Consider the following 9447-nt stretch of genomic DNA (forward strand, 5'->3'; position numbering starts at 1 on the left):
GTAACTTTAACCGACGCCTGAAGGCATTTGTGCATGGTCTGTTGCGTCGGTCTTTAATACAGCCGACACTTTTGACAATCTGTAGCGTCGGGCTTTAAAACGCCGCCGCTTAAAATCACATATAGCGTCAGTCTTTATAATGCCGATGCTGTAGCTTCTATGTACAGCATCGACATTTAAAGTGTCGACGCTGTAGGTTTGGTTTAAAGCGTCGGCTTGTAAATGCCGACGCTACAAATTTGGTTTAAAGCGTCGGCATTTAATTGCCGTCGCTGTAGATTTGGTTTAAAGCGTCATCTTCTAAATGCCGACGCTATAGGTTGTGATTTTTTTAAAATAATTTTTAGTAAAATTTTAAATAATAAAAATTTTAATTATAGTTATAAAATATGAAATAAAATTAATTAAATTGTGGATGGGAAATTATTAAAACCATTAAAAAATAGTAGAAAATTAAATACCTATGATATACTAAACTCTAAATTCTTTTAAAATATAAATAAAATTGAATAAAATAATTTTATAGTTACAAAAGAATTGATATTTCACCAAAAAATATAATAATAAGTTAACTAATTAATTTAAATATTAATAATAAGTAGATTTGAAATTTTAGTTTTCAATTTTTATGAAAATTAATTGAAATTTTTATTTTATATTAATAAACACACAGGTACTAGTGGATAATGCACTACATGCAAATACTCCCCCGGCCGTGTCCATAATACATGTCTTTTTTGAAAAAATCTTCCATAATAAAATTGAGTAAATTATAGAGGGCTGACAGCATTTTACATCGATTTTCAAAATAGTTGCCATATTTTTAAATTTTCAAAATAATGGCCAACTTTTTGTCCCGCCTTTCAAAAAAATGGCTGCCATCAACTCCCGTTAAGTCTTCATCGTTAAATAATATATTTAAAGCGTAAATTATAGAATGGTGGCTGTTCTTCGTACTTATTTTCAAAATAGTGGTTAAACTTTTATAAATTGTTGAAATCTTTTTTCACCTTTTAAAAGAATAGTTTCGTCAAATTGCTACCCAGACTCACATCTTTATCGTCATAAAAAATATATAATATCGCTAAATTAATAGGTACAAACACAACTTATATAATTATCAGTTTTTTCACTTCTATGCTTTTTCAACCTCCTCACATAAAAATATGAAAAAAATTTAGCAAAAATATAGAGAAGAGTATCCAACCATTGAAAAAACTTATAATCAAAGTTATAATGATTTGTCAACCAACACCTAGTAGATCAATCTAGGAAAAATCTTTAAAACTCTTCGTACAATGAAAATTTAAAAATCTCATTATTTAAAAATTTTAAAAATGTAACCACTATTTTAAAAATAAGTGTGAAGTACGGCCACCGGTATGCAATTTACACTTTAAATATATTAGATAATGGAGAAGAATTAACGAGTTGACGACAACCATTTTTTTGAAAAGCAGAAAGAAAAGTTGGCCACTATTTTGAAAATTTGAAACTTTGGAAACTATAATTAGTTCATCCCCCGCCTTGAACCAAAATGACAAAAACATAAATTTAAAACTCAAAACATAAACTCGCTAAAAATAAAAAATCTAAAAACATAAAACTAAACACACACATGACTTATCAAACACTTCCTCTCACTCATCGAACACATTCCCCTGAAGAACCCTAGCTCTATTCAATCCCTTCAATTAGTTCTATTTTTACTTGTCTCAATCGCTAAATTAGCTTATCATCGTGTATTGCTCCTTTGTGCTCATCGTATGTTGCCCATCTGTGCTGTTCTTGCGGTACCGTGCCTGTATCATCTCCTCTATCTTTGTTGTGTGCCTCTATGTTCAAGTAGTTAGATTGTTTATCTGGTTTGATTGTTAATCTCTTAGAAATTGTTGATAGGTTTATTATTTACTTAGGTTTTAGTAATTGTATGTACTCACTGTTGCAGCAGAGACAACGCGATATTGAGTTTAGAGAGTCTGCTAGTGAGCAGAGACAACGGTATTTTAGTTTGGATTTTGTATTCACATTTTGATGGACTGTATCGTTAGCTTCTTTATTTCGTTGATTAAATGTTGTATAGAGTACGTGAAGCTGCAGGTAGGATTCCATTTTCTTATGTAAGTGGAGTAGATGTTACAATACATTAATAGCTGATTGGTAAATTTTATATGATATGTAATTTGTCTCAGTACAGGAGAGGTTGAACCAAGTAGTAATGGAGAAAAAGAAGCAATCTAGATCAGGCATGGAAATAATGAATCTACTTCAGGTAATGGGTTGCTATTCAACAATCCTAATTGAAGATATAGTTTTTTTTAAATGTCTTTATATATTTTGAATAGAAAGAAGGGCGGCAACATGGGACGTGGAATGGAAAGAAGGTTGGCAATAACTTCTATAAGAAATTGTATGGAGTTATTAGTATTAGTATTGCTATCAGGTGGATGCTTATGAGTCAAAAAATCAAGAGTTAGTTGCTGAGAACGCTGATTTGAGGGCATTATTACGGTCGATGCAGGAAATTTGTCCCACAAGAATTGATAGTTATTGTTTAAATGATGTAATTATCACTTGTAGAGTGAATTTGATGGCAGTGTCTGCTGTCTGGTATTCTCTTTATCAGTGACAGACTAGTGTGCAAGTCTGCTGACTATAAAATTTTGGTTACTAGTTGAGCTTTCGATAAGCTTACTATGTTTTGTAATAATTTTGTTTCTTACATTTTGCAAATCTAGTTGTTGTGTTTTCAATTTTGCGGATCAAGTGAATACAGAGGTATTTTATATATTTTATTTTTCGTTAATCTAATATATTTTATATTGATGCTTGAAAGTTCTTGTTATATATATGCCATTGTAATGTGTGTTGTGATTAATTAGTGATATTTCAGCCGGATATAATTGCCCCAGGAGTGGCTGTTTTGGCAGCATTTTCACCAGCTGCTTCACCTTCAGACGACATCAAATACGATAAGGATCTCTGAAATATAGTATATTATCGGGAATTTCAATGGCATGTCCTCATGTTTCTGGTGCAGCAGCTTATGTAAAATCATTGCACCCCAAATGGTCTGCTTCAGCAATACAATCTTCCCTCATGACTACTGGTAATTTTTTTGTTTATTACATGATAAATTATCAAATTAAGCTGTGTTTGCATCAAACATTTTTCATCAAACAACTTAATATGTATGCCATGATCATTTTTCTTCAAACAACTTAATATCTAGGAATGGGCTAGCTATTCATTAAGCATTTTTTTATTGTGTTATATTTTATACATCTCTATTCCAGTTCTGTTCAAATCCTTTCACCAATCTGAATGTTTTGGTCATGTTACAGATCATTTTCCGATCATGACTCATTTTCCGGTCATCACTGATACTGTATTATATAATTTAAGGTTAAGAAACATTGAATATTTCTCTTTGATCTTTTCGTAGGACTTGCTCTGGGCATTATTCGGCTGTTATATCCTTAGATTGTGAGACATTGCCTGCTGCAATTTGTTTTTAAAATTTTCTATATTTCATATTTTCATCCTCTGCTATAATTCATATCGCGATGTATCTGAACTATGCGTGACAGTGGTAAACCTGAAGTAGAAGTACTAGTATTCCACGGGCCATTATGTATTTTTTTGTTATCCCATATTATTAGAATGAGCTAGCAACTCCAGCATGATGCACAAATGATTCACATTTAAGAATCATGCGCCAGTGATTCGCATTTAAGATATGCACACAGTCTCGCACATCCCAAAATATTTTCAAGTCATGTGTGACTTAGCTGTGCAACCATCGTTGCTGTGGCACATGCCAGATTTGTTTGATATATCGGCCAAACAATTCCTATACTCCGGGTATTGGTCTTCACCCTCATCTGCCCCCTGGTGTTAACAGAACCAGCTGTTAGTAATGTCACATTCCAAGGACATTCATCTATATATATAATAAAAAATCTCTACTTATCAAATAGGCATAGGGGGTTGTGTTTTAAGACAAAAGGTTGTTTCGTTAGTCACTTGGTGGACAGGTTTGAGAAACAAGCTTCTTGGTGGTTTCCAGACGTGAAATACACTGTTGGATACTAAACACTCACAATATACGTAACAATCTGGTTGTTTTCCCTACATCGCGTACTGTGATAGTGTTCTATGTGCCCTGAGATTCTGTCTTAATAGCTGTTAAAATGTTCTTGTTTGTTTCGTTTAACGATGAAAATTCCTATGGAACCTTCAAGGGTCTGAATATAATCAATGATCATGGCATACATTTTGTTTGGTGAAATACATATTAAGTTTTGCGCTTGTAACTTCAAACATTTTGACTGTGATAAGTGGTTCCCCTTGGCATCAGATAATTATCAGCTGCAAATTCCCGATGAGGTCTTAACTGCATGTCTGCATATTTCTGCCTTTCTTTTCCTACTTCTGCTGGCTTTGTCATATCCTCAATCTTTGTATTCTCTTCACTTTTAGATGCAAGTACAACCCCTTTCGAAGCTGCAGATAATGTAGACGATGGACCCTTAAGTTGCATACACTGTGCAGGCTCCGTAATCACTTCTCTAATATATTTATGTGTAAAATGAATCCTTTTTGCTAATGTTTCTTTGATTTTATTCTGGAATTTAATTTGTATGTCTGATAAGTGGCATTTTATACCACTTAGAACGTCTTAAAATGGCTTAAATTGGTGTCTTGAAATCAAGTATTTTGTGTATTTGATGCGTTTTTCTAGTGTTTATGCATTTCAGGGTATTAGTTGCATTTCGGAGAAGGAATCATCAAGAATAAGCCTTGGCATGTGTTCACCATTGCGAGAGGAAAAGAACGGGCAGATTACGGCGAAGAAACGGAGCAAACCTGGAAATTTTCCAGTAGGGTCCTGCGCGCCCGCGCAGCAATGCTGAGCGGCCGCGCAGCAGCCTTGCGCGCCCGCGCAGAAATGCTGAGCGGCCGCGCAGGGTCGGGGAAAAAGCTGAATTATTTTAGACTTCTACTTCTGTTTGGCTTCCAACTTCTATGTAATCTGAGTTTTATGGGACTATTATATAGGTAGATTTGAGACGTTTTTCATAGAATATAAAGAGGAGATTATGTTTTAGATTGTGTTTTTGCAAGAAGCGAAGGAGATAAGGAAGAAGACCGATTTAGCACATAGCAGCGAAGAGGAAGCATATATTCTTGTGATTCTTGTTTCGTTGTAACGTTGGATGCTAGTTTTCTTGCTTTGACTTATTTACTCTTGTGACGTACTCTGTTTTAATATAATCAGTTTAGTTGTTATTTTCTTGTGTTTGTTTATCATGATTTCATATGAACCCATGATGGCGATAAGTTCTATTATGGGCTAATCGTGATCATGGGGTTGCAACGGATTTATTATGGAATTCTTTAGTTAATTGTTTAATACTTTAGTGTGTGATGATTGCATGATATCTAGTATTGGTTGTGCGTATTCGTCTTATGTGCGTCGCGAACATATAAGATAGGGTGTTAATCTCTTGTGAAGCGACGGTGGATCTTGAGATTTAGAACTTGCCATGCTAGCATAGGTTCATGTACGTTGTGCATGATTAGTGGGTAACTCTAACAGTTTTATTTGCCCTATGTAATCAAAAAGGAATAACTTGTGCTTAAATCGTTGTGTTGTCAATTTCTGTAGACATATAGGAACTCAACATAATTGATGACTATTCAACTTCTATCTTAATTGTGGATGTTTGGTAGAATGGTATTAGTACAATGAAAGTTGGCTTTTATCAGTTTCATGTTATTCGATTAATATCATCACTGTCACATGCTAAAGGTAATAACAATGGCTATAGAAGGAAGTAATAATGAAGTTGTGATCTCATGAGTGTTTTATTATTGATAAATTGAAGTGTTAGTTAAGTGGTTAATTAAGTAGTTAATTATAGTTAATATTTAATCAACAATTTTAAGTGTTATCTTAACATTGAGAAGTAATCATACATTGGTGAGTGAGTTTAATTAGACAATAACTTAGTCTGAGTCTCTGAGGGAACGAACTAGAAAGTATTCTATATTACTTGCGAACGCGTATACTTGCGTGAATATTAGTGCGTGATTTCGCCCTAACAAGTTTTTGGCGCCGCTGCCGGGGACTCGGCGTATTTGTTTAGTTTATGTACTTACCATCATTGGTCATTAGGACTCAGTGATTAGGATGTAGTAGTTAATTACTCTTTTCGGTTGTGTTTCAGGTACTTTAGCAAGCGTTTATGCAAACTCGTTCTCGTGCTCGCAAGAGGACCTTAGATACAGTTGAGGAGAAAGACGAAGTTCTTGATACACCGGAGAAGTTAGATTTTGAGGATTCGGATTCAGGAACTGAGCAGAAAGAACCAGTAAACATGGGAGATCGTATTGTTCAAGCTGATCCAGCTCTTATGGATTTTTCTCGGCCTAAAATTGATGACATTCAGTCAAGCATCCTTCATCCGGATATTCAAGCTAACACCTTTGAGATCAAGCCGGGCACTATTCAGATGGTGCAGAATTCTGTTTCTTTTGGAGGAGCGGCAACTGAAGACCCCAACATGCACATAAGGAATTTTGTCGAGATCTGCAGCACTTTTAAGTATAATGGCGTGACTGATGAGGCTATCAAGTTGAGGCTTTTCCCATTCTCACTGAGGGATAAGGCTAAAGACTGGTTACATTCTGAACCAGCTGGGTCCATCACTACATGGCAAGATCTTGCGCAAAAGTTTCTGGTGAAGTTTTATCCAATGGCAAAGACTGCTGCTATGAGGAGTGCTCTTACTCAATTTGCGCAGCAACCTACAGAATCTATGTGCGAGGCTTGGGAACGCTACAAGGAAATGTTAAGAAAATGTCCACATCATGGAATGCCGGATTGGATGGTAATCACTGGTTTTTATAATGGTTTGGGGGCCCAATCTCGGCCCATGCTCGATACAGCAGCTGGAGGCGCCTTATGGGCTAAAAGCTATACTGAGGCGTATAATCTTATCGAGACGATGGCTGCAAATGAGCATCAAAACCCAACTCAGAGGATGACGTCAGGCAAGGTAGCAGGTATTCTGGAAGTTGATGCAGCCACCGCTATTGCAGCCCAGCTTCAAGCGCTATCAATGAAGGTTGATTCTCTGGCTATGTATGGAGTTAATCAAATAGCTATGGTTTGTGAGCTTTGTGCAGGTTCTCATGCTACGGATCAGTGTTCTCTTGTCAATGAATCTGTTCAGTATGTGAATAATTATCAGCGACAACAGCAGCCTGTGCCAGCGACCTATCATCCTAACAACAGAAATCATCCAAATTTCAGCTGGGGGAATAATCAGAATGTTATTCAGCCACCATATCAGCAAGGAGTAAGTAAACAGTTTAACCCACCTGGATTCCAGCAACCACAGCAGTATGCTACAAGGCAATCATATCCTCAACAGGGAAGTGCAGCTGCACCTACTAGTGCTGATTTTGAGGAACTTAAGCTGTTGTGCAAGAGTCAGGCGGTTTCTATCAAGACCTTGGAAAATCAAATCGGTCAATTAGCCAATGCAGTGCTCAATCGTCAACCTGGCACTCTTCCCAGTGACACGGAAGTACCAGGCAGGAAGGAAGCCAAAGAGCAAGTCAAGGCTATTACCTTAAGGTCTGGAAAAGTAGCTGATGCTGAAAAGGCAAAAGAAGTCGAAGCTGAAGTTAGGGATGAAGAATCTAAGCAAAAGGAGAAAGCGGCGGAACCAAGGAAGACTACTGTTGAACACACTCTGCCTGAGGCTAATACAGGGGAGAAACAGCTCTATCCTCCACCACCTTTTCCTAAGAGATTGCAGCAACAAAAGCTGGATAGACAGTTCGGGAAGTTTTTGGAGGTGTTCAAGAAACTTCACATCAATATACCTTTCGCTGAGGCTCTGGAACAAATGCCTAGTTATGCGAAGTTTATGAAGACTATTCTTTCAAGGAAGGTGAAACTGGATGACCTTGAAACCGTTGCTCTCACGGAAGAATGCAGCGCTGTTCTGCAGCAAAAGTTACCACCAAAACTGAAAGATCCAGGAAGCTTCACCATTCCTTACACCATTGGCAATCTAACTTTTGACAAGTGCCTTTGTGATTTGGGAGCAAGCATTAATCTGATGCCCTTGTCGATCTTTAAAAAGATGGATCTGCCTGATCCAAAACCCACATACATGTCGCTACAATTGGCTGACCGTTCCATTACTTACCTAAGGGGCATAGTTGAGGATGTGCTTGTCAAGGTGGATAAGCTCTTCTTTCCTGCAGATTTTGTTATTCTGGATTTTGAGGAAGATAAGAAGATTCCCATAATCTTGGGGAGGCCTTTCTTGGCTACTGGCCGTACCTTGATAGATGTGCAAAAAGGGGAACTTACTATGCGGGTCCAAGATCAGGATGTGACCTTCAACGTATTCAAGGCAATGAAATTCCCTACAGAAGATGAGGAGTGCTTAAAAGTGGATGTGATTGATTCTGCGGTTACGTCGGAACTCGATCACATGCTAATGTCTGATGCATTGGAAAAGGCCTTAGTGGGGGAATTTGACAGTGATGATGAAGATAGCAACGAGCAATTACAATATCTGAACGCTTCTCCATGGAAGCGAAAGCTCGACATACCATTTGAATCTCTTGGTACTTCTGACCTTAAGAATGCTGAAGGGAAGCTCAAACCATCAATAGAGGAAGCACCTACCTTGGAGCTTAAACCATTACCTGAACACTTGAGGTATGCTTTTTTAGGTGATTCATCTACGTTACCTGTTATTATTTCAGCTGACCTTTCAGGAAGTGAGGAAGACAAGCTCTTAAGGATTTTGAGAGAATTCAAATCGGCTATAGGATGGACCATAGCAAACATCAAGGGGATAAGTCCTTCATATTGTATGCATAAAATTCTGTTAGAGGAAGGTAGTAAGCCAACTGTGGAACAGCAGCGAAGACTGAACCCGATCATGAAGGAGGTGGTGAAGAAAGAAATTCTGAAATGGCTAGATGCAGGCATCATTTATCCTATTTCTGACAGCTCGTGGGTGAGCCCCGTGCAATGTGTTCCTAAGAAAGGAGGTATCACTGTGGTCGCAAATGAAAAGAATGAGCTCATCCCTACTCGAACAGTTACAGGATGGAGAGTATGCATGGATTATAGGAAATTGAACAAAGCCACAAGAAAGGATCACTTCCCTCTCCCATTCATTGATCAAATGCTTGACAGATTGGCGGGACATGAGTATTTTTGTCTTCTGGATGGTTATTCCGGGTATAATCAGATTTGTATTGCACCAGAGGATCAGGAAAAGACTACCTTCACTTGTCCATTTGGCACATTTGCTTTTCGTAGAGTTTCGTTTGGGTTATGTGGCGCCCCGGCCACCTTTCAGAGATGTATGATGGCTATATTCTCTGACATGATTGGAAATAATGTCG

At 37.3% G+C, this 9447-nt stretch overlaps 2 long non-coding RNA genes and 1 other non-coding gene across 3 annotated transcripts; 2 read left to right on the top strand and 1 right to left on the bottom strand.

Moving 5' to 3' along the window:
- The first annotated feature begins 1600 nt into the window (after nucleotides 1-1600).
- Nucleotides 1601-2521, top strand: LOC141668585 (uncharacterized). Its single transcript, XR_012553096.1, has 3 exons — nucleotides 1601-1793; nucleotides 2193-2272; nucleotides 2444-2521. It is a non-coding gene; the product is annotated as an uncharacterized LOC141668585 (long non-coding RNA).
- Nucleotides 2522-2542: 21 nt separating this feature from the next.
- On the top strand, nucleotides 2543-3596 carry LOC141668586 (uncharacterized). Its single transcript, XR_012553097.1, has 3 exons — nucleotides 2543-2778; nucleotides 2894-3109; nucleotides 3446-3596. It is a non-coding gene; the product is annotated as an uncharacterized LOC141668586 (long non-coding RNA).
- A 3180-nt stretch (nucleotides 3597-6776) lies between these two features.
- On the bottom strand, nucleotides 6777-6883 carry LOC141669350 (small nucleolar RNA R71). Its single transcript, XR_012553637.1, has one exon. It is a non-coding gene; the product is annotated as a small nucleolar RNA R71 (small nucleolar RNA).
- Between the last annotated feature and the right edge of the window lie 2564 nt (nucleotides 6884-9447).

Source organism: Apium graveolens, chromosome 6 (genome assembly GCF_009905375.1).
Source record: "Apium graveolens cultivar Ventura chromosome 6, ASM990537v1, whole genome shotgun sequence".
Taxonomy (NCBI): domain Eukaryota; kingdom Viridiplantae; phylum Streptophyta; class Magnoliopsida; order Apiales; family Apiaceae; genus Apium; species Apium graveolens.